General features: G+C 41.3%; 1 protein-coding gene across 1 annotated transcript in view; it reads left to right on the forward strand.

Moving 5' to 3' along the window:
- astn2 (astrotactin 2) overlaps positions 1-24,807 on the forward strand; it is a 443,146-nt gene that overhangs the window by 303,815 nt on the left and 114,524 nt on the right. The window lies entirely within an intron of this gene.

Below are 24,807 nucleotides of genomic sequence, written 5' to 3' on the forward strand. Positions count from 1 at the left end.
CAAGTAACCATCATCTGTTCTGCCCTATGGGTCACAATAGTTGTGCTTGGCTAAACACAGCCACATGATCTGTCTGCTGTAAGTCCTCAGGGTCCTTGGAATGTTGTGATTCAGGATTTCTTCAGCACACATGGCACACTGGATACAGCTTCTATTGAAACAGAGAACAAGTCAACCAGTTTTTCTTTCAATCATTTGCAGCCTGCTCTCATTGAAAAAAACGATCACATAGGTTGACCGTGGGACCAGCTAATTATTGCCCGTACTTAAGTAAGATGGCATCCTCTAGTACAGTAGTAGTTATTACATGAGCAGAGGAGAAAGTGATGTGACGTAGCATAGAAAGCAGCAATGTCCATGTAGTGCTGTGCAAATATAAGCAAACCCCCAATAGGGTAGATGGAAGAGGTGATGGATGGGTCAAACAAACACAGAACTAACACCCAGCAGACCAGAGTTCATGTCCCAAAGTCAATGCTGACTTCTTTTAATAACAATGTAGCATGCTACACTTGTCACATATGTGACGCCTGTTATGTGACATACATCACATTACGTTAGTCACGAAAGTACTTACTGTGCATTCCAGTACGCATACTACCCTACAATTTACTATGCTAGAAATTTAGTACATCCCAATACATAGTATATTAAATGCAGTATGCAAAGAATACCAGGATGTTCTACGACATCCGGTGATATTTTGCAGTGTGCAAGCCAGCTTTTCTGGCTATTCTGACCCACAATCCTCCGCACAGTGGAAGACACTTCACATTGACTGAGTCAATAGGCTCGTCCGAGATGAACTGCGCCTCGCCTGGAAAGTAGACGAGAGCAGGCGGCCACAGCGGGGAGCGGTAACAGAAAGCTGCGGTGAAGTCGGACAGTTTCCTGACAGTTTCCAGCAGCCTTCAGTCTGTACAGGAAGTCACAGACACACTAACATCCTGTCTGGAATGATGTCAGTTCATTAAAAAAGTGATCAGGCCCATGTATCAGTTTGTTTTCACCATCAGTCACACAACATGTTTTCTGTTCACAGAATAAACCTTCAGATCAGACAAATACAATCTTAATCTCTAAAATTCAACAAAAATGAGTAGTTTATCTAAAACGTCATATTGTTGAGTCGGCATCTAAACCAATCAGCTGTTAGATCAGGTGAGAGCCAGGCGGTGCAGTCGGTGGAGAACAACTGCAGCGCCTGGCTCTAAAAACTGCGACCGCCTCGCTCTCGCGGCTTTATCGCCGTCCACTTTTGGAATACATCAGAGCAAGTCGGGATGAAGTCGGACACAAAACTAACCGGCATGCATTGTGCACCGATCGCCGGTGATCGAATCTGCGCAGGACTGGCTCATCTCGAACGAACCTATTGACAGCTTGACAGCTCACTGATGACTCTCAGAAGCCACAATGACAAATGGCAGCGCATTCAAGTGACTGATGACCGTTTGAATAGAAATAATAGGAATATTAATTGTTGTTTTGTGACTAAAATAATCATAAAGATTACCAACAACAAAAGGACTTAACTACATTATGAAAGTAACAGTAACAGAGAAATGCAAATGCAATTCTACTGGGTGAATATGTTAGAATTTAATGAAAGAATTAAGATTTTTTTATTAATATTTTTTGGTAACATACATTTGGAGAAACAAAAATTATTTCACACACATTTTCTCACAGTCAATAACAGAAAAAGGAATAGGCTAAAGCCCCAGGCTTATTTTTGCCTATCATATATCAACCAAACGACAACCCAGAATATCAACCATACCAAAGAAAATAAATAAATAAACAACCCTCTTACATTATAATTTCCTTCTCTTGATAAAATAAAATTGAATGTAGACAGGAAGGCTTTATGTGTCATTCGAAGGGCTCTTTTCTGAAGTTTAATTAATGGGTCTATAGGGTAGATGCATTTTCTCAAATTTCAGCACAGGAGGACATATATGACATTACAAGTGAACAGTACAATATATACAGACATGTTTTATTCAAGAACTTCCTTGTTTTATAAAGAACAGCAATGGATTTAGATGTGATCAATGTGTTTAGATCTGTGTGTGGCTTCCAACATAGTTTATGATCTATAATCACTCTTCAAATTCAGCAAGATTTAAATTCAGTTTTAGTTCACAATTAGCCATAATACCATCGAACAGCATAAAGTTTGTTTTATCTACAATTTATGCTGTTCAAACATGAAAGTTGAGACTACATATACTGCAAAGTTACATCAGCAGAACTCTCTGATTTGACTTCTGTGTCTTTTGTGCTTGGAAAATGGCATTTTGCTCTAACTCCAAGGTAACATATATGAGCAAGATGGTCATAGTTCAGGTTGTAATGTTATGAAGTAGTACATCCTGATTGTGTGCAAACTGTATGTAACAGCACATACTTGAAAGTGCAGCTGCAGTACATAGTAAGAGTAAAAAGAAAGAGCATGCGATTCGGAATGCATCTATTTATTTAATGCCAAACCATGATAGTTTTCCTGAACCTAACAGTGAAGTTTTGTTGCCTAAACCTAATCAGGTAGTTTGGGAGCAGAACTCCAACCACTTTGTGACTTTAGGGCGTGTTTGAAACGGCAACCTTTAAAATGGCAATGTATGGCTGTCATATATGTCATTTTGGAAGTCACTAGAAATCAACCCATTCTAGCATTTAGCTATGGGAGAGCATTGTCATCTGTATTAATGATCATAATATATTTTCAAGGTGGATTTTATTTCAGAGTATGCAGAATTTATATGTACTCAAATGATTAACTCTAGAGATGTCCTCATGCACAGAAAGACCAACAGAAAGTTTCTTCTTGTCTACAGTGCTACTCCATGGCTTTTACCAGAAGGAGTCCATGTTTTTTCATGCAAAGGAGCCACCAAAAAAGCAATGCGAGTGATTAAGATCACTCTTTGAATCCACAGGAAAGCTGCTTTTGTGAAGTCTTTTCTCAGAAATGTACTATAATTCAGGTACAGTAATTTCACATAATTCCCCAAAGTGGCATTTAGTGTTAGAAATCCACAGAAAAGTACATGGAAATGCACTTTTGCCTTCATATTATTCTGGTCTTAATATGAACATCTGTCAGATGAAGTCGTTTTAAATGACATAAAGTTGAATTTATCTGGGATGGAATACATTATTACACAGTTGTGTCTGCATCTGTCCTTGAAGATGTCGTTAGGATGCGGGCGCCCTAAACTACCTAAGTAAGAAGCGTTTGGCTGCTGCATCGATTGAGCTATCTTTAAAAGATGGCCAATAAACACGGATCATTCTCATAAAATAAAAGTATTTGCATAAGACTGGAACACTGGCACAAATGTGGTTTTTATACATTAGAGAGATTTCAACCATTCAGAAGAGCGTACAGCACCTCTCTGACTTGTCTTTGCAGCGGTGAGCAGTGAAGAACCACACGTTGCGAGGTGGAACACTTTGGAGCCAGAGCTGACATAAAGAGCTGTGGCATTTAAAGGGGGATTACTAACTTTGATCACCAAAAGAGCTACGAGCTAAAAGGGGCTTATAATCCATTTTAAGAGAATTTGTACAAATGACTGACACTTCTACAGCCTAATACGGGAAAAGGAATAACAGCCTCATGTTCCCCAATGGTTCCAGGGCTAAACCAGTTGGGGACTCCCCTTTAACACACCAAACAGGGCATAGCTCTACAGATGAAACAAAGGCACAGTTTGAGTATTTCAAAACCAGGGGAAGCTGGCAGTCTTGATCCATTTGCCCTAAAGCAGTGGTGAGCCCAGTGGGTCTCTTGCCTCCAGACTCCAGCTCTACACACTGGGTTACATCAAACTATAGCCAGTAAAGGGATTTGCACTCAAGCCAGGGCTCCGGTGAAGTAATATACACACAACAGGTTTAAACTAGTCAAACACCTTGGCAGCCCTGAGACACACTAGACAAGTAATGAGAGATCAGAGCATCTTTATATGGGAAAAAGCACAAAGAGTATAAGGCACCCTGGGAAAAAAAGAAGATCGGTTGATTTTATTTTTGGCAGACATGTTTTGGCTCTTGTTTTCAGCACTTTTTGCGTGAAAGGTTGCCCCCAAAAACTAAGAATACAACCCCACCTACATTTAAAGCAGCTCTTACCTTTCTTGCATTTCACACAGCACTTTTTGATTTTTTTTTAACATCCACAGCTCCCACCTCCCTCCAAAGGCCTACTCCCCCCTTCTCCATTATGTCCTCATTACGTCTATGATAGACATAGGTGTTGGCAAGGTAACGTTAGACGGAAGAGAAGAGCGAGTGTACCACACCAAGAGAAGAGTAGAAGAGAAGACTAGTAAGTGGAAATGCACAAGGAAGATGGCGTTAATGTTTCAGAGGCTACGCTACAGTAGGCTAATGTTAGCCATTAGCAACTGGATGCTGTGTTGTCATATCACGTTATATGTTATATTTGAAGCAAACTAAACATTACATTACCTGTCCTGCACTGTCAAACGCAACCCCGGAGTTTTGAAACTTATCCGGGGTCAGTGATGACTGATGAGTTTTATAATATAAACGCTAACGTTAGCTAGTACTGGTGACTGGCAACAAACAAGGAAGACAGTACAGAGGCTCAGGCTACATTAGGCTACAGTAGGCTAACCATTAGCAACTGGATGCCATGTTGTCATATATAACATTATAGTCTATGTTACATTAGAGGCAAACTAAAAATACCTGTCCAGCAGAAACTCTGCAACCATCCCGTCCCCTTTTAGCTCAGGATGAAGCTGCATCAGTCTTTGCCATGGCTCCAAAGCAGAGCCGATGCTGACCCGGGTTTTGGCTCTTCCAGCATTGAGTTCTCTCTTAGAGGGTGATCACACCTACAAAGAGCGCTAGAAACGAGACGCCAGTATAACAATTGATTCCCTATGATACAGCGTGTCTGACTGGTTTTCAAGCATTTTTTATGTCAAGCGTCTTTCTGGCGTCTTTTTAGATGCACGTTCTTTTTCTGGTGTCTTTTTAGATGCGCGTTTGTAGACGCTGAAAGTTGAAATAATCTCAACTTATGGGTGACAGGTGCCAGTAGCACCATAGCTCCGTCTTGGGTCCATTTTCAATGTTTTGATTGCCCGGTTGCGCACGCACCCCCACTCTACAGGCACTCCTCGTAAGGAGTGCTCATTGAAAGGGCGTTTCAGGCATTTCAAGTGTTTGAAGTCCGCATTTCTAGCGCCTCCTGTAGGTGTGATTGGCCCCTTAGTGTTAGCTTTTTCTGCAATATTCTTTCTTTTGCCAACTGATTTCCCTATTGGAGCGGCTGGAGGTGGAAGCGGTGGTCAGCATTTGTTGCCATTGTTACGGAGAAAAGTTTATATCCACAAGCGTGCAATGATTGGTCAGAATTTTCTTAGAACCCTATGAGAATGGTATAAATATGAGTTTGTATCTCTGGTGGAATTCACTTACATTTTCGTGTGCCATCATCTTATTAATAGCATTTTAACCTCAACAAAGAAAAGCGTAAAATTTCCAGAAAGGTAAGTGTCGCTTTAAGAGCACTGGTTGCGGTGGAAATGCTAGGGTCTCGGTACCATGTCTGAAGGTTACTTTTGGTTCCAAAGGTACCATACTGAAAGTATTTGGTGGAAACTGGGCTCTTGGGTCACTTCTGGCTCTAAAAATCCAAGATGGTGACAGCCAAACACTCTCTATTAATACAGTGTGATGTACAGACCCAGCATATCTCTGGTCCCTTGACAGGCCTAGATTGTATACCACAACTCAAAAAATGCAGTTCAGTTGCAGGATTGATCATAGGTGACCAGTCTACATCAAAATACCATGATGCCGATCAAGAAGTACTCATGAACTTAGTAACAAGATTACAAAACATTTACCACAATTTGACTCTGTCTGAGACAATGCATTTGTTCGTCTGTTAGACTTCTCATAAAATTGTAATAGGGCTAATAATCTTTATGGAAAGATTTGTCTCGCTACAGACTCAAGGTAACTGCAGTCAAATGCACTCAATAAATATCCTATCAGAAGGCCACTACTTCCTCTCACTGAACACCAAGTTGAAGTTTAATGACTACTCAGCTGCAGCTCTCCACCCAGCCTTTGTCTGGCTTTATAAATTGGTCAGGTATAGTAGCTATTTATCTTCCCTAAGAAGGTAAATCAGTTCTGCTACCTTGCATCTGTTTTTGTGGTGCACTTACACATTGTCTTCTGTGAAATTTCTCTAACATACAGACCAACTCAATTTTCTCTTTCCAACCTCAATTTTCATTTTATTACACCTGTGCAATTTGCACCTGCTCCCGGAAGCTAGAAAAATTTCCATGCTAATTGCGAGGCGCGTACTCCGTCGCACTTATCATGTTCCCCGCAGTTAGAGGCACACTTGGCTGATTACATGCAGATGACAGGCGAAGTGCACTTCCCGGCTGATGTGCTTCTTTGGATAAATAACACGTGTCTGTAGCTGCAGAGTGCATCTGCAATGAAGCGCAAAAAGCATTTATGCAAACCATTCTACTGTACACAGTTCAGCAGTCATTGGAGAGGGCAGGCGAAAGAAAGGAGAAGAGGGAGAAAGAAAAGTTGCTCTTTGAATCCATGATTGAACCGGCAAATTGGGGGGAAAAAATCTTTGCTTATTGTTCACCAGAAGGCATTTTTTATGCCTCCCCCTTGTATTTCCATGTCTGTATTATGGGCTTGATCAAATTCATTCCACTTAACATTTTGAAAGTCACACTTTTCTTGAGCTATTCATCACTCTAAGTCTAACCAGACAAGCTAAGCACACAGGAGTATTATACTTGACTCCCCGTGCCTCTAATTAAACATGTGTATTACTGCATGTCATCTCTCCAAAGTACTCACCCTGCTTATCAAATCCACCGAGTCTTTTGTCAAAAGAACGGTGGCTTTGTCCTCTGAATGACTCCCTCCCAAAGATTCGACATCACACTCGCTACATTCATTCTATATATATTTATAGCAATATGCTACAGTTTTTATTCTCCTCATTTTCTCCACATTCCTTCATGCCTTCTTTGATATGCAGATGCAAGTCTTATCCCACAGCCCTGCACTGCTTTCATTCTCTCACCTCCACTGTCTACTGATTCTCCCTCACACACGCGCACACACCCTATTCCCTTGCGTCAGCAGCTTAAAGTGAAATATTAGATGATTGAGATGAATCGTGTGATTTAAGTTGCGGCATCACAGGTAGTGTTTTAAAATGAAATATCACCCGTTATGCATGAGAGTATCACATTTTGCTGTAAATTGATCTCATGTTGCTCAGACTCTTGAAGCGGACTGGAGGGATAGGCTACATTTTGCAGATTGGTGTTGTGAAGGAAATTACAGAATAATATAATGTTATGCAAGCACGTGTTGGTGTGATAAAGTTACATGTGTTAATGTGAATGTTACGGTTGAGGAGAATTCCATTACAATGTGATTGCAATGTTGCAAAGTAAAGTCCGCCCAGCAGAGAATGTGTCTGTGGTTATTTCCGTTTTTAAATGTTCTCTCCGTGACCTGACCGACAATGCAGGCTAATTGCAATCTATCATATTTTTTTTGAAAGCACTTTAAAACCTTCAAATATTTAAAATAAAATGCCAGCCTCTTCATCATTATCAAATCAGTCTGTGTTTCTACTGTCCCATTCTCTTTATTTACAGTCCTTTGTGCTCTTACATGCACTGTACTGTAAAGTAATTGTGGCATTCATGGAGGCATGTGGATACACACAGACACACACACATACACACAAACCAAATGAATAGGTTGAGAGTAGAGGATGCGGATGTGTGATGGGTGGTGATAATGGCCGTCCATCAGTCCTGAAGAGTACATTTTTGGTCCTGTCAAATAAATGAACACACATACATATATTGCACACACATTATGGAATGTGCTCTATGGAAATATAAATGGAATCCGGGGAATATTGCAGACAGGCAACATTCAATGATGGTAAATCATTGGAAAGAGACACAAATAAGCAGACGCATACAGTATGCGACACACTGATGCACTTAGTAGTACTGAGCAATATGAAGCATGTAGTGCAGGAACAGACACAAAGGTCTGGTTCCTCCCCAGGTCGGGCAGATTTGAACTTTTAACCCCTATGTGAAAATATAGGTTTTTCATGCACTGGTCAGTTTTGAGAGTTTAGATTATTGCTTCCATAGCTGGTGTCCTTATAGACAGGTGGAAAGAAAGCATCAACTCATTGAGGTGTTCATTTTTATTCAGATATCTTTAAATTCAATGAGATAATGCCTCATTCCTATATTGAAAAACGAAATTTCTTAAAAATTTTAATTAAAAAAAAATTGTCTTAATGTTAGTAATCAACTGGGGAAGTTCTATGATGATATATATCAGTTTTTTCCCTATAATGTCACATCTCTTGCATCAAAATATATGGTTTTTACAATACATATCTTTTAAAGCTGTTTTTTTTTTTTTTTTCATACTCTGAGCCAAAAATCTCAACTTCAGTTGCACTCCCATTCTGCAAACTTTCCAGTTTTATTCCTCTCTGCATTCTGAAAGTTTTTACAGAGGGGTTTGTTCATGTAATATCCATTGCCTGATTTATATAACATTTTATTTCTAAAAAACTGTAGCTGTTGACAGTATTTTCTGATTTAAGGAGTGATTAAAAAGAGATATCCAAAATTTCCTCCTGTAAGTCATCAACTGGGGAAGTTTAATGTTGATATGTAGTCGTTAAAAATGTTACCCTATTGTCTTATCTTTTGCTTTGAAATGTAAAGAATTTAACAATACTTGTTGTTAAAAGCTGTTTTTTTTTCTTTTCAAAATTTGTTTTTTTCTCATACTTTGGGCCAAAACAAATAAACATCAGTAGCAGCAAACTTTCTGTTTTTATTCCTCTCTGTATTCTGAAGGTTTTCACAAAGGGTTTTTTTCCTACATCATTCATGATTATATAACATTTTATTCCTAAAAATACAGCAAAAATTGTTTTTTTAAATGACTGTTGACAGTATTTTCTGATTTAAGAAGTGTAAAAACCTTTGATTTTAATGCAGTCATTCCCAACTGGTGGGCCATGGGTCTGTTCTAAATGGACCGCAAGTGACTTGTGAACCTGTCAAGTTTCTATAAAACACACTTTATTTTGACATACAGTGAATTTATGGCACACAGCTTTCACTTTCAAGTTCCATTTCCTGCTGTAGAGTGAGTGACTAATGGGCAGCTACTTGACAGAGACAGAAAACTAGCTTGACGACATGGCCAAATAAAGTATGTCCACTGTGTGGACCTTGAAGTAATGACTAAGGAGAAATCTGGACCCTGTTGGTGGGCCAGTTGGGAACCACTGTTCTAATATGTCAACCAAATGAAACAAGAATTTTGAACCTGGTTTTTTCCCAATTTTCTGATTTTTGTTCTGGAAATGTATGCAAATTAGTACTTATACATACAATATCAGGAAACTTGTAATATAAAAAAATAATGGTCTTACTATTGACACCATTGACCAGGGGTGTCTCCCCGTAAAGGGATAGTGCACCCAAAAATGAAAATTCAGCCATTATCTACTCACCCATATGCTGAGGGAGGCTCAGGTGAAGCTTTAGAGTCCTCACAACACTTGTGGAGATCCTACTGACAGCAGCGGCACTATCCTTTTAAAGTGCCCGCAGCAGAGGTCTCCTGACCTGATCTGAAATGAGCCCTTTTGAAAACCCTATATAATACAGAAAACACACCACAGGTTGTACTAAATTGCTGACCACTGGCAGCAGACTTGAAAGTAGGAAATCAGTTTCTCAAACTCTGGCTCCATATGCATTTCTCTTTCATTCAGATGATGTTTCAGCCCTCAAGCCTTCTTCAGGATCAACAATCCGTTTCCATCAAACACTTTCAGTATAGTACCTTTGAAACCAAAAGTAATCCTTCAGACATGGTACCTAGACCCTAGGTCCGTTTAGCGTTTCCACTGCAAGCAGTACCCTTAAATGTGGGCGGGGTTGTTGTCACTCACTGCTCCGTCCAGCACTCACTGTATTTCCTCCTTTATCAGTCTGCCCCTTGTTTATTGTCCACAGAACATTTTCTAAACAAAATAGAACAGGCTGCAGTGAGAGTCTCTCTCCATGGGATATTTAAGAATAGCGGGTTTGTGCATGTAGTCCTTCTCAGGCAGGTGCAGCCAGCCGGAGCCCACAGGAATGGCTCTTCACAATGCTTTTTTTTCTCCAAGTAAGCATTAGAACATACACAGTTCACATAATCTGGTTGAAATTAATATATATATTTTTCAACCCTTGAAGATCCACTCATTACCAAAGTCTGTGTCATCCAAGAGAGACAATAAAAACTAAAGTTGTCACAGTGAAATTTAAGGTGTGCTGATGGATTCACATCGTCAGCTCATACACTGAGTAAAATTACAAGTAAATGCTCCACCTTAAAAGTTGCTGGCAGTTGGCCCAGTGAATTAGGTTTTTTTTTTTTTTCTTAGACTACAGATGCTGCGAGAGCCAGCAAAAAAATATTTGATTTTATAGTTACAATTTACTAATATATGTAAAACTCTCCATGGTATGAACAGTGGTTACAAAACCAGCTACAACTCAGCCCTGGGCAGAGTGACCATCCTCTACTGACCAATCAACAGACTGCAGTGTTCACAGCTCCACCTTTTAGTACCAGATCTGTGTGCTAGGTACCCCAACAGAGGGGTGACCAAAAATGGGGACAGTAAGGAACAGTTCCATTGGTACCATCCACAGCTTTTCACAATGGACACTGAATAAATGCGTATCGAACTGAACTGAACTTTATCGTACCATACTGCTCGGTGGAAACGGGGCTATATAGGCACACTTATCTATTACATGGGCCGCGCCTTAGTCACACAGCATATAGTGATTAGACTATCATGCTACACCAGCAGGTGAGCAAACAACAATCAAGAGGCCTTCAACAAATCCAAATGTTAATCAAAAAATTAAGTTTAACATGCAAATTTTTTGTTCACTCTACTGAAAAATGTTTTTTAAAACAGGTATTAAGTAGATTTATTATAGATAAATAGCAAAAGTTAAGACATCAGCTCTAAATGAAAACTTTAGAAAAGTCATCTGAACCTGACATGCATAAATTATTGATTTGATATTTTATTTTTTTTTTCAAAAAGGGGACCTGATCCAACAGGAATACAAAGACAGTCAACCCTGATTCAAAAAGACCTAAGGATGATTCATCCTGAGCAGACCCTAACAGAGGGAGAATATAAACACTGACAGCAGCGTGATGCACCACCACCTAACGAGCAGAAAAGAGTAACAATACATATCATCTTTCCCTGCACATCACTGCTCACGCTCTCTGTCTCGCTTCAAAAAAACACATTCTTCTCCTGCAGTAGCCACATGATCAGAGCTGAAAGCAAGTCTGCTTGGATTCACTTGGATATCCGACACATTGGCACAGGGATCTGAGACCAGCTGCAACGGGACAGAACCTGCCTGGACCTGATAATTGATAATGATGATACTTGTATTCCTACCCAACACATGCAAATTGCTGTGATGCCATAATGAAAAATAAGCCCTGGTATGATATGGAAATAGACATGACAATTACATTTGTCTTCTGCAGATTGTTGCTGAGAGTAAATATTTATCACATGTAGCACTCCAAGAAATCAATCCTGTTCGAATCAAGCTCACACGATCATCTTTTGTCCTGAGCGTTTCCAGTCGCACGGCGAGAGTGCACCTCAGTGAGCGACTGTTGGAAGTTTGTGATGCGTGAGAGGCAGTGGTTGAGAAAAAGAAGAAAAGGAAGCTTCACCTGCTCTGTGAAGGTGACGCCGCCACCCTTGTCGCTCTGATGCTGAGGACGCTTTTCACAAGAAGGAGAAGATACAGTAGGGAAGAAAAGAGACAAAACCGCTTTTGATAGGCATGCTGCACTGACTCCTCATCACCGCTCACCTCTCAAACTAAGACGACACCACAACATGAATAATTTGTGAATCTGGCAGCCCACAAGGCTCACAGGCATAAACACAACCACATTTCCATGTTCCTCGCTAATTTTCAGTAATTATCTCCTTGGTGCACACACGGAAACTTCTACTGGGTAGTTGAGTCAACAAACATTATAAGGCAATTTCTTCTCACATAATGAGTAGCCATGAGACAGTGAGACAGACTGTTGAGGTGAAGGGTTAAGCTACTCAGGGTTGATGAGAAGCTTCTTAATTCCCTTCCTAAAATAACTGGCCTGCTAGCTTCTTCTTTTTTTAGGCTCCCGATATTGAATTTAGTGTTTATGTTTGAGTTCTTTCCTGTGCTTGTGTGTGTGTGGGAGTGTGGGGTAGATCTGAGAAGTTCAGCGCAGACGTGTGAGTTTCTGGGTAGCACTGTTTCAAACAGGGATGCACTGATCCAACTTTTTCACTTCCAATTATAAAACAATACCTGGGCTTTGGGTATCAGCTGATACAGAGTACAGATCAGATACTAGTGTTTGATTATTCAGCTCCATGCCTCATTATGTGGAAGTGACTTTACTAGAACTTCCCTAGTCAACCAATAGACGTCATTTAGGGCCATTCGTCGACTAGTCCCCCACATGTTTATGATATTAATTTAAGTATTATATTATATATTTTGGGCGGGGCAACACAATGGTTTGAGTTCAAGGTGTGAGAAAGAATAGTATCAGTAACATTGTTAACACTGTGCTACATTACAGAGAAATACAAAACCGTACTAATGAACCTTCATTAATATATTTTATCTACAAGTGCACGTCACACTCTGAGCGAGCCGCCTGTTAATGACGCTGTCGGCAAAGCAGTAATGATTGTGCTAAGTGGCTAATGGGCATGTAGCTACTTACATGTTTCAGATGATGTGTCATGTTTGTAATCGACGAATGAAGATGAGTTTACGTATCACCTTGGGTTCATCCTTCACCTTCTCTGCAGGTACCAGCCCTGTACGTAAGTTAACGTGACTCCTGTCTGAGTGCTGAGCGTGGCCACTTCCTGTGTCTGTCCATTCAAATTAAATTCCCACGTGGTTCCGTCATATAGGTTTTAATTTATTTTTAGATATATTAGTAGAGTTTCACCTATTTTTTTTGTTTGTTTTTTATGCAACTTAGCGACCAATGAAATCTTGCCGACTAAAGACCTTCCTGGTCGACTAACGTTTGGTCAGCTGTCAGGAGGCAGTCCTAGACTTTCCTAACTTTGCTAAACAAAATGTAATAGATAAATACATAGGAATCAATTTAACAAATTCTTATTTTTTAATAAGATAATAATTGTGCACCAGCGATTTGTTAATTTTTTTAAAAAATGAACAGGTGCAGGTTTGCGAGTAGCCATTGAAGTGAAGTAGCAAGGGTGAAATACCTCCAGAGAGCTGACCTCAGCTATGCGGTCAGCAACGGCGTGCTGCTGGTTTTAGACATGAAACAGTATTTCATTTTTATGTTTCATCATAAAAATGACAATACAAAGGAAATTGAATCGGAATCTGCCCCTGACTCTGACATGACCTAGTACATGACGCAAACATAGAATTGAATTGAAAAGATTTGCCTCATTGTCACAATATCCAATCCAGCTATTTGAGTCAGTATGGGATCGGTGCATCCCTAGTTTGAAAACTAAAAAAACTTTGCAAAGACATGCTGGCTGTGAAGCAATGTTGCATGTGTATACAGTATATAGATGTATATGTTAAATTAATCATCCCAACCGGAACACTGAAAATTGGGACAGTACATTTAGCCTAGTGGGTACAGTTTCAAGGGCCAGTTCACCATGTTTATGCATGACTGGAAGTTTACTTCTCAACCTGTAAAAACAGTTGGAGTGTCTCTGGTTTTCTGTATCTGAGACAACCCTTAATGATGTCATCACTGTTATATATTATTGGGCTTTGGGGTCATGGCATTTCAAAGACGTGGTTGTTTACCAGGCTGGGAGAGTCTCTTAAAAAGGTGCTATCAAGTTGCATTGTGGGAAATGTAGGATCTAACACTGACCCATATTAAGACGAAGACCTTTTTTTACACCTTCATGTATTCTATTCTGTGTCTGGATATCATCTGGGTGAAGAAAAACCTGTTAATGGAGCTGTAAATGCTGAAAATGTATTGCAACAGGAGCGCTACTGAATAGGCGAGACCACATGTGGAGGTGGTTGGATCTCAGCCAGTTGTTAATGCAGTCTGGCCACATACTAGATGTCTTTGGTGCGGCTTGGGAAAAAGCTAGACTAGCCCTTTCTTGGCAAGTAAAAATAAGTTGACAGATGGATCACAAGGAAGCTTATGAAAAACAAAATGTGAATGCAGGCCCCAGAATCAGACATATTCAGGTACAGAGGTGTAAATGGAGTCTGAAGTCAGGTTATCTAAGCCTCTGTTGTGATGATAACAGAGATGACTACTTTTTGGCTCTAATGAGTCCAACTTTACTCCTTCCTCATTAGCTTCTGCAAACTGTTTGCTAGTCTCTGATTTTATACGTATAGCTTGAAGTGCAATACTGATTTGCTGGGGTCCATGCTTTAAAGCTGGGGAAGGCAGTCTTATTTTAAAAAACACAGGGTGGATATTAGGGTTGTAAATAATTTGATGAATGTGTATATATTTAATTTGGGTTGTAAATAAATTGGGGATAGTTGTTTGTATGTTTATATTTGGTTGTAAATGATTTATGAAGCTGTTTAATTTATTAATAGATAAGTAAGAAAGGGGTAGGGTCATATAAGTTTTCGGACACTGTTCTTTTTTGTTTGTATTCTGTTTTCTGTCTTTAATTTTTTTTTTTTTATGTTCGAAATAAAATAAATTCATTCATTCATTCATTCATATTTTGGCGTCATTGAGCAAAAGTCCCACAATAAACTTTCATAAATTGTAATTCAAGTGGTCTAACAGAACACCAGACTTCTGCACCTTCTCTTGGCTCTGTTTTCAGGCTTCAGAAAATCTAGCCCTTGACGGGAGACTTTAGCCAATCACAGGTCATTTCAAAGAGAGGGCGGTCCTATTAGCGGTTCTACAAATGCAGATGCGCGTGCATGTTCCTTCAATGTTGAAAGCCTGATTCAGTGTCAGAGAATCCTGCAGAGAAAGTTGCCATTGTAGCATTGGCAACAACTGCTTACACTGCAAAGCAATCCAAAAAAGGAAGACAGACTTATCAAAAAGAGAGGCAGAATGTTTCAGAGATGGAGAAAAAGAGGTTGCTAACAGTTTAGCCTTCTGCTTACCAGGGCCAAAGGCTTCCCGCTGCGGCTTCAAGTGCACATTTATGTAGCTAACATTAGCTAGAGCCTCGAATTAGAATGTGTCCTCCGCCTTACTCGCCACCACCACGGAGCACCTGGCTGGTCCCTACAGTCCATCCGCCTTGCTCCCTGCCGCTATGGATTACTTCAACGGTAGGAGAGAGGGCTACGGCTCTGAGGTCAGACCCCTTGTCAGCAGCAACCCTAAATCATGCCAGCACAAATCCCAGCTCAGGGGCACTGAAAAGCCCTGACTCTCCACTACATCAGCAAACTTTCTGTTGCTGCCTTTACACAAGTTAGACCCGCGCTGCCACTGACCACCAATGACACCTGACGCTGTAGGGTTTAGACATGCCAAATTCGAGCCACTATGATTGCCAGCTGAAGGTCGGTGTCCAGAGCTGCCGCCCGCTCTTCTCCCCAAAAGCAGTCCACAGTGGCAGGGAGAGTGGCGAGAGGGCTGTGGGGTGGGTAGCTAATTTTTATCTCATCTGTGGTCTGATAAACAGACAAAGACAGTGTGGGGTGAAGGGGGGTGAGTAAATGCAGTGCAGGCAATGAAATAAGATTAAATATATCAAAGTATGGGAAACACTGAGTTAGTGTAGGAGGCACATGCATATGCATGTTGTCATCTGGTGGGAGGGGCTTCAGACTGACAGGGGAAAGCTGCAGGAGGAGGGTTTATTTTTTAAATTATGTTTCTTTGCAATTTTTCCCCCATGTTTCTGCCCATCCCAGCTTTACTTTTCATTCCTCTCTGCTATGTTTTTATCCCCTCTAAATCTTACCAAAAAAGCTTGTTACTTTTTCTTCTCCTGTTTTTTTTTTTTATTCTTCTGACATTTGCTGACAAACATCTTGATTTTTTTGGATGATGAAAAGTTCAAGAAAATGCTAGGCACTTGCGTATTTCTTCATGCACCTGCAAGCCATGTAGCGCTTGTGTCAGGTGGAATTGAGTGTTGAGGCACTGCTTCTGCTTAATCTACTGTGACTTTGTACCTCATTTTGTAAGTTGCTTTAGACAAATGTTTCTGTCAAGTTTTGCATATTTGACCAATTAATTTACAGGGTTGGTCTTCACATATGTTAACAAAAAAGTTTAGCACAAATGTGTCTTTTCATCACACATTACAGCAGCTGAATACTTGGAAAGTTTGGCCCTCATTTACACAGCGACGGCAGAGGGAATTTAGTTAAAAAGGTGCATGTGTAAGAGGCGGTTTGTAAAGCCTCAGCGAATCCTCCATCTTTGTGACTTAGTAGACATAAGGTGAGCACGTTTGGGAGATTGTGGAGGCTTTGCATGTGTTCGCTCAGACAATCCTGTGGGTTTGTGTTTACCTTTGTGTGGGTATGTGTTTGCTGGTGTGAGTCAGTGCACATGCATACACGAGTGTGATCACTCCTGAGGCACTCGCTCTCTGCTCAGTAACTCACATGGCAAGGCAGGACCTAATAGACCCGAGCCTAATATCAGCTAATGTCAGAAAGGCTTATAGCTGACTACCTGCTGTTTGACTGGAGAGAGCTGGAGAGAGACAGAGAAAGAGGTGGATTGGTAGAGGCAGCGATAAGGCTTGAGAAGGAAAATGAATAGGAAAATAAATGGAAAGAGAAAAGGCTAAACCAAAAGAGCAAAGCTGTGCAAAAGTTAGAGAGCGAGACACTAGGAAAGAGTGACTGTGAGAGAAATGCAAACGAGGAAAAAGCACAGATAGCAGTCGGGCACCAAATGAGGCTTCTGTGAGGCAGTAGTTAGACATTGCACATGGATGTAGTTAAACCATGCAGGAGAGTGAATGGATGCAAAGCACAAGAACACCTGAAAAGCCTAATTTCCGCCAAGCAATCCAGTGTAGTCCAGTTCAGGTTGTTACATATTATTTTTGTGTTTCTGCTGTCAAAAGTTGTGGATGGTAACAACAGAACCATTCCATTCTGTGCCTTTATTTCACCGCCCATCTGTTGAGGTGCCTATTACACTGATTTGATACTAAAAGGTGGAGCTGGAAACACTGCAGTCTATTGATTGGTCAGTAGAGAATCTGCACTCGTGCTCAACAAGAACTACAATTTACCACAAGTTTACATATATTGATAAACTTTAACTAAAAAGTGAAAGGGTGTTCTGCTGCCTCTTCATCTTAACTAGTTAACAGTTAGCTTGCTGAACACTGAGGAAAAATACTGAAATGTTTTCTTGCATGTTAGTCAGTGCATGAATTGAACTGTGAATAAATCAACACACCTGAAATGTCAATACAGTAACACTGACCATACAATTTGCTTTTACTGTCTCTCTTGCACGACATATGCTTTAGTAATGCTTGGATCTTGGATCAGATGGTAATAGCCTCACTGCCTTTCCTAGGCCTACACAGAAAGCCTCTTCCACGCACGTACATGGAAAGCCTTAAGGCAGAGAGAGCACACCTCTCTGCCCTTCCACATGCAAACAAGGAAAGCCTGAGGCAGCGAGAGCAAACCTCCCTGCCCTTCCATGCGCCTACATGGAACGCCTAAGGCAGGAATAGCAACAGCAAAAACACAGCATGAAAAGGAGGAGCTGGGGTGGAGGCGGGTTGCAGAGGGGCTTGCAGAGGAAGCAGCAACAGAAAGCGGGCCAAAGCAGTTCAGATGCCCCTGAATAAGATTTGCTAATTGGTTGCATAGAAAGGAATCATGTGATCAATCAGCTGCTCCATCAGTTGACTGGGCTGTTTGAGATCAGCTGATGTGGCTGGGATGTGAGCTTAAGATAGTGCAACCCTGTTCTGTGGTGAAGCAGCAAGGTGGAGATGTCTCTCTGCATCATTGGTGAAGAGGAAATACAGCGAGAGCTGGACAGAGCATTGATACGGCTATTACCATCTGGTAGCAACCCTGCCTCCATGATAAGAGTACTGTCTGCGGTGGAAATTCAGAACAGATCTACCATTTAGGTACACGTTATGTACGGGTTGCATCGGCTTTTATGGGTACTACATCGAAAGAGTTGAAGTAGAGTCTGCAAACAAGTACCACCCTGTGTTAACCCCTACAGTACCTACATGTACAGCAAATATTAGTTTTCTGATGTAGATCACCATTAAAAAAAAATACGGTCCATGTCATTGGTCCGACAGCCCATTGGTCCGACATCCCATTGTTCCGATATGTGATTATACTAGGCTATACTGTATTTGTGTACCATAGAGGATCAGCAAACGCAACAAAAGTAGGCTACTGGTCGAGATACAAGTGCAATAGAGAGGAGAGAATGAAACACTATAACCTCCTGTTATTAACTCTGGGGTCGGGGTTGTGTGGGGAGCTCTCCGCGGTGCTGAACGGCTCCCGGCGGGTGTATTTCTGCCTTGATGATGCGCCGCGACCGGCTCTGGGTCAGCTGGGAAAGGCTTGAGGTGAAGCAGGCTCACGGCTTATGTGTTTGTCACTTTCTTTTTCATTTTAACCCACACCATGATCTTTTCCTAACCCTAACCAAGTGGTTTTGTGCCTAAACCTAACCAGACTTTAACCACAGGGCATCATGATGATTTCGGAACAACAGGACTTCAGAACAATGGGTTTAATATGGTCGGACCAATGGGCTGTCGGACCAGTGGGCTGTCGGAATAATGGGCTGTCGGACCAATGGGCAGACCCCAAAAATATTTGATGTTTTCATTACAAGTACATGTAATACAATATCCATAACCAGTCAACTAAAGTCCACGGTATCATCCTCTTTGAAAATCATTGGGGCTAAGCATGTGATTTCCAAGCTCTTAGTTTCATAAATAGTCATATTAAGAGACTGCATGGAGAAAAATCCGGCTCTTTTTGTTGTGTATACTGTACGTGTGGACGATGGAGAAAAGAGTATTATTGGAATTTCACACTGAATTAATTTCCGATCATTTGAAATTTACTTGGTATTTTACTCTAAATGGAGCTGTATGCAACATTCAGAGCATATCTTTGATTTAGAGTCTGACCTAGGATTGCCTGCACAAAGCTCTCAACATGGAGGTGGCTGAGTTAATGTTGTTAGCAGCAAATGGTGCTAACAGTGTGAACAGAGGCAACAGTGCTGACAGGGCTAACAACTGGAGGGTGAAAGTTAAGCTTCTGCAACAATGCCATTCCTCCACGGTGGGTCAGGGCAGCGTTAACAGTGGTAACCCTTGTATGAAAGCAGTAAAAAACGGCTAGCCAATGGGATACTGTGATGGCGAGAAGGCCTCGAAATGTTTGACAGTAAAGGTAAAGTTAGAAGCAGAACATGTTTACTTAGATTGAACAACCTTGAATGGGGCAGAGTAACTACGGCATCATGTCTATCTGAGGAGGAGTATAGGAATGTTTGGTGAACTGTTCTACAGCGCTGTCTCATTGTTGCGGAATGTGAAGTTGTAAGCTGTGCCTTCAATGAAGTACCCGCAAAGGCTGTAAGACCGACCTCGAGTCATAGAGTCTTCCTTTGACAATACACACACAGGGACAGACACGCAGGGCCAGACCAACTACCACAAAAAAGACGAGAGAGGCTTAAACTACAACACACACAGAGGAAGTGTTACTTCAGTCATTGCTAATGAAGCCACCACTTTTTACATAGCAAATCCCTGTTTGCTGCGCTATGAGTGGGATGTCGCATACAGCTACTTTTAAGGAAAACCATTTATTCACATCTAGACATTTTGACAAGTCGATATTCAAGGATCCAGCTACTAACTTGTATAAGAAGACAGATGCCCTTGGTTCAATGCAAGCTTATTCATTGACATGCATTTTTCAGTGAGTATAGCTCCATCCTTACATTATTTGGTGTGTCATTGTGTTTTTTTGACCAGAGACAGCAATCGATCTTGAGAAATGCCCCCTTTGTCCAGAAAGTAGTTCCCTTCTGGACCTCATTCCAAAAGGCAATTATAGGAGTGGGTTCTGTACACAGTGCAACTTTACAACTAGTTGTATTACTCCCCTTAGACTCAGGGCGTTTTCTAAAGTGTTCTCTAAACCTTTGCTGTTCCTGTTTTATTTTTTTAAGTGTTTGCCACATGTGGTCCTGCTGAAGTGCTTTCACAGTCTTGTTCAACTAAAGGGCTAATTCATCATTAAAATGGAAGTGTATTTCTTATTGATTAAGCAGCCTCTTCATTTCTCCACTTAGAGCTTTTTGCCATTATACAGAAAATTTGACAGTGTGCTCAATTTATCCTGTGCGTGTTTTTGTACAAAACAAGAAAAAAATATCACCCTCTGAAACCTTTACCTTATGGCGCTGTAAATTTCTGTTTCAGGGAAATTATGCTTCAGGAGCAACCAGAAGCAAAGACAATGATTCTGTGTATTTAATTAGCTTAGCTGGTGATGCTGTTGTGCAGTCATGCTAGACTGATAAAATCACTTGCATGTGCAGCAGCCAGTGAATCGATAGCAGACTGGAGGGTGAAAAATGAGAATATGCAGCATCAAGCATTAAACCCTCAGCCTCAGAGTGGGATGGAGTTGCCTCACAGGGGGGTCGCTAACAATGCCAATCCTCCAAAATGGCTTCAGCTACCTCCCTCTTTCACTGAGGGAAAACTGCATGGAGTAATTTGTGAACCAGGGCTAAATCCTGAATTAGTGGCTCGATGTTTTTAGTATTGATTAATGAACTACTGCTGCAGCGGGGAACTGCAGGGTGGCAGCACTTGTAATTTTGTATCCCCTCTGGACGACTGTCTGTCTGTCTTAACTCTTCCCCTTCCTGAATCGCTCTCTTCCCTATCGCTGTGCCCCGCGTTTCCATGTGCTGTAAATTCACCATCCATAAATAATTCATCAATTTCAATTCATAAATAGATGCCAGCTTCAAGCCATTTTTCAGTTTTATTCAACAGTGTGAAGTTTGCTACATTGGGTATTCGCCCACACTCACCTCTGCAAGGCCATACTATAAAGCATTAATTACCACCTCTGTGATGTGATCTCCGGAGCCTTCCTTTCAAGATGGGACTGCAAAAAAACAGCTCTACTTCAGTTAGTCATATCACACTGATAGACAGAATACCAGATAGCATAATAACATTTAATCACGCCTTCATGTCAGTCATATCACTCTGTAATTACACTGTAAAATGAGAGCATACAAAGACTGCTGCGCTGTCTTGGCCCATTACTGCTGATCAAATACAAGACGATAGGACTGGGGAAAAAGTGTGATGAGACTCTAAAATGTATCTTTTATGTATCAGGGAGGCAGTAGGCCTTGATAAAAGTGAGCTTTCTTTTGGTAAGCTGAAGGATGTTGGCTTCGGTGATGGATGCGTGCAGCTTGTGTACAAAGATGCACACGCTTGCTTAAGTAAACCCATACAAATGAATGTGTCAAGGTCTCCTGTCCAAGTTCCAGAGCTAGTTCTTGTTTTATGCTTTTGTTATTGGGCAAAGACTACAAGTTGTGAATTGCTCAGTCCACAATCACCATTCTAAAGAGATACATAGGCTCTTTATTGTACTGTCTTTATAAAAAATAAAATAAAAAAAAGATGATTTGTTCTGTCTCTGGACTGCCTGTTAAAGGAACAGTGTGTAAGATGAAGGGGGATTTAGTGGCGTCTTGCAGTGAGAACTGCAAATTGCAACCAGCTGAAACTTTTCCAGGTTAGAATTCCTATTGTGTTTATTGTTCAGGAGGTTTATATCTGGAGCCGAATTATCCGCAGAGGTCTCAAGAGCAGTTTCACGTTACAAATCAGTGTTTCTCCAACACTCTTTGCTCGTGTCGGAGATGGGCAGCCTGCTGATGTGTGCTCACCTTTTTTCAGATCAAGACATTCAGGATGTTTTTACCAGGAGCTGAATTACCCACAGAGGTCTCCTCCTCTTCCAAACAAACAGACCAGGTGATTAAAAATCAGCAAAAGCACTGAATAAAGCAGTTTCATGTTACAGATCAGTGTTTCTCCAACACTGTTTGGCATGTAGGAGACGGGGTACCTGCTAATGTGTGCTCAGCTATCTTTGATAACTTAAGGTCTAGACATTGACGAGGTTTCTGTCAGGAGCCAAATTATCTGCAGAGGTCTCTTCCTCTCCAAAACATGTGTATTATTGATGAGAGCAGTTTCATGTTACAAACCAGTGATTCTCCGATGCTTTTTGGTATATCAGATACAGGCTGCTAGCTCAGCACCTGCTCATTTGAGCTCACCTTTTTCCTCTGGTAACTTCCAGACCTTAAGGAGGTTTTTACTGGGAGTTTAATTGTCCACAGATGTCTCTTCCTGTTCAAAACAAATGGACGCAGTAATTTAAACACTTAATGAAGCAGTTTCTTGTTTAAAAAAATGATCAACCACCCATTTTTCAACGCTTTTCTTTCAGAGGGCCTTCTTACTATAGTGGCCACAACAAAAATGGGAATGGCCCTATCTCAGAAACATGGCGGTGCAACATTGTGGACTCCACTCTCTATTTAGTTATAAACAGCTCACTCTGAGGTCATGAAAATATGACCCTAGACCTAGAGTTTGCTTGCTTGGGTCAGAATCAGGGACTTTTTTAAAAAAGTTGCATAATTGCCTAGAGTTGGTTCGTGTTCTCGTGGCAGTGTTTACAAGCAGACTAGATCAAATGCCTTGCACGAGAAAGCTGCTCTTGATTGGTCAAAATTTCAATGTGGGAAAAATCCAGGAAGTAAACAAAACATTGATGAAGTGTACGCTTGCAAGATAAATGTGTCACAATGGAGGGACAACTACACAGGTTGATTTTAGCGCTGGTCATCGTGGACTATATTGCTGTCATTGTTCATTTTAGGCAAACCATACAGTTTGGAAAAGCAATGTTTTGATGCACTGGATGTGCTGAATGTGCATATTAAGGCAGTTCAGGAGGAGGTGCACATTAATAATCCTCCAGGACTGTAACATGCTCATGCTTGTTTAACCCAAACAATGCAAAATGCGACTGCAGTTCGGATCAAGGTCGGAACACGTTCTCAGCACAAACAAACCGCACCAGAGTTCGTTTGTAACTGGACCGAGACCACCTCTTCAAGAAAGTTCGGTCTGGTTGTTTTGGTGCGCACCCTACTGTGATTGCTGTGTTCACACCTGCCCAAATGAACCGCACTTAGGGGGCAAACAAACTTGAGTTCGATTGAACCGAATCAAAGAATACATACTTTGTATATTATATACCATTTCTGCCATTATATTCCCCTAAATCCTACACACTGGACCATTACCTTGTCAGGACAGAGGATGGTCAGACTGCTTCTTCACTGTTGTGCCAACTAAGGAAAGATCCAGCTGTAGTCTGTTGTCCTCGATCAAATTCTCGGAAGTGCTGCTCTGCTTTCAGTGTGATGACATGAGAGTCTGTCAGGAACAGAGTTTGTAACTGCTGGTGAGGGGACTCCTCGCAACACTGTGGTGACTGTGTGTGAGCAAATAAGCGAATGAGGGAGACAGAGAAAGAGGGAGATAGAGGGAGACAGAAGTTTGTTAGGATGGATAGACCCAAAAGGGGAGAAGAGAAAGTGAGAAAGTGTGAGTGGAGTTTAAAAAAAAAAAAAAAGAAAGTAGAAAAGCAATGGCTCTAATCAGTTCTGCAACTAGCTGGCCTGCATGCCCCCTCACTCTGCATTACCAAGCTTCATCTCTATGGTAATGCTCCCGGCCACCAGAGTTCATTTCCACAATTTCCTACAGCAGGCCAACAGAGATATCAGGGCACAGAAAAAAAACATGTTCATGCACAATCACGTTGTGTTTCAATTGTATGTGTGACCTAGGGGAATAAAAGTCAGGTTGAGAGGTTTGTGTGCTTGTGTGTGTGTGTGTGTGTGTGTGTGGGTGTGTGCGTGTGTGTGTGAGTGCGTGCAGGTGTCTTAAAGGGAGAGCAAGTGACAAAAACGAGTTATGCAATATTGTACAACGAGAAACCTGTGTAACAGCTTTGTATCATCCCACACAGCACGTCTCTGTTTCTCTCTCCTGCCCCTGCTTTATATCTGACAGTAATGACCGTTGGTTTTGATTGGCCGGGCAGCATCCTGCTACTCATAAATTAGTCAACTGTCTACGGTGCAGCTCACATACAAACACAAATACACAAATGCACATGCACACGATCCATCTTGCACACAGACACGAACTCCGCAGTGTACTCTCCATCAGAGACTGTTTCATTGACAGCATCTCCCTCCCAAGCTTAATCAATAGTGGCCATGAAAAGTCACCAGATCTCCTCCTCTCAGTGGGATCATTTATCAGCTGAGCTGCGGCTGCAGCTCTAATGAGAGATTGTAACACAAGTCTCAAGGTAAACATCTCTGATTGTTTTATTACGCCACGAATTAGCCTGTTTTCGGATGCTGTCCTTTAATAACTCTTTAATTCTTCATCTGGGGCCTGTGCCCTGGGTGACACCGGGTGCTTTATCTTTGTTATGACTCATCCGACAGGCCCCCACTCGC

The sequence above is a fragment of the Epinephelus lanceolatus genome, chromosome 19, assembly GCF_041903045.1.
Source record: "Epinephelus lanceolatus isolate andai-2023 chromosome 19, ASM4190304v1, whole genome shotgun sequence".
Taxonomy (NCBI): Eukaryota; Metazoa; Chordata; class Actinopteri; order Perciformes; family Serranidae; genus Epinephelus; species Epinephelus lanceolatus.